We start from the raw sequence: 1,243 nt of genomic DNA, 5'->3' as shown, positions 1-1,243 counted from the left end.
TGAGGAAAGGCTGAGAGACTTGGGTCTGTTCTCATTGGAAAGAAGAAGTCTAAGAGGAGATTTGATAGAGACATACAAGATGGTCAGAGGATTAGATAGAATAGACAGTGAAAGTCTTTTTCCTCGGATGATGATGTCAGCGTGAACGAGGGGGAATAACTACAAATTGAGGGGTGATAGATTTAAGACAGATGTCAGAGACAGGTTCTTTACTCAGAGAGTGGTAAGGGCGTGGAATACCCTACCTGCTAATGTAGTCAACTCAGCCACATTAGGGCGATTTAAACAATCCTTAGATAAGCACATGGATGATTTTGGGATAGTGTAGGGGGACGAGCTGAGGATAGTTCACAGGCTGGCGCAACATCGAGAGCCGAAGGGCCTGTTCTGCGCTGTATTGTTCTATATTCTATGTCTCCACTCACCATGTCTGCTGAGAGCAGACTTTGCAAGCCCCCAATGTCTCCAAGGACAAGGCTTGCAGACGGATGGTCACACCACTGACAACACGTTCCCCACTGAACCCATCACCATCCTAATTTGGAAATATATCGCCGTTCCTTTAGTGTCGCTGGGTCAGAATCCTGGATCTCCCTCCCCAACAGCACCACTGGAGGATCAACATCAAAAAGACCACAGCAGTCCAAGAAGGCAGCTCCCCGTCACCTTCTGAACAGAAATGTCGTATGGACAGTTAATACTTTGCTCAGCAATGACATTCACATCCCACAAATAGATTGGAAACTCTCCACTCCAGTCCTCCCCCCAGGAACCAGGGACTCTCTTGCCAGTGAAGGACCCATTGATCTCTGCCTCAAATACATTCAATGTCTCAACCTCCACCACCTTTCTGGATTCAGTTTTAGTTGGAAGACCCATTACTTTTCATAGATTGAATGCCTACAGTCTGGAAACAGGCCATTCGGCCCAACAAGTCCACACCAACCCTCCAGAGAGTATCCTACCCCAACCCATTTCCCTATCCTGTTACTCGACATTTATCCCTGACTAGCCTACACATCCCTGAACACTATGGGCAATTTTTTTATATAATATATTTTTATTAAGAAAAGATAATTTTTTAAATATTACAACAAATACAAAACAATGCAATTCAAAACAGTACAAAACTAAACCCAAATAATAAAAAAAATTCCCAACCCACCCTCCCATACGAATGTATAAACATATATAGAGCAGTATAAAATTAAAAAAAACCTAAACTAGCTATTTAACTAAATAG

This window comes from Chiloscyllium plagiosum, chromosome 48 (genome assembly GCF_004010195.1).
Source record: "Chiloscyllium plagiosum isolate BGI_BamShark_2017 chromosome 48, ASM401019v2, whole genome shotgun sequence".
Taxonomy (NCBI): domain Eukaryota; kingdom Metazoa; phylum Chordata; class Chondrichthyes; order Orectolobiformes; family Hemiscylliidae; genus Chiloscyllium; species Chiloscyllium plagiosum.
The sequence above is the reverse complement of the archived record's forward strand: the minus strand, read 5'-3'. Positions refer to the sequence as shown.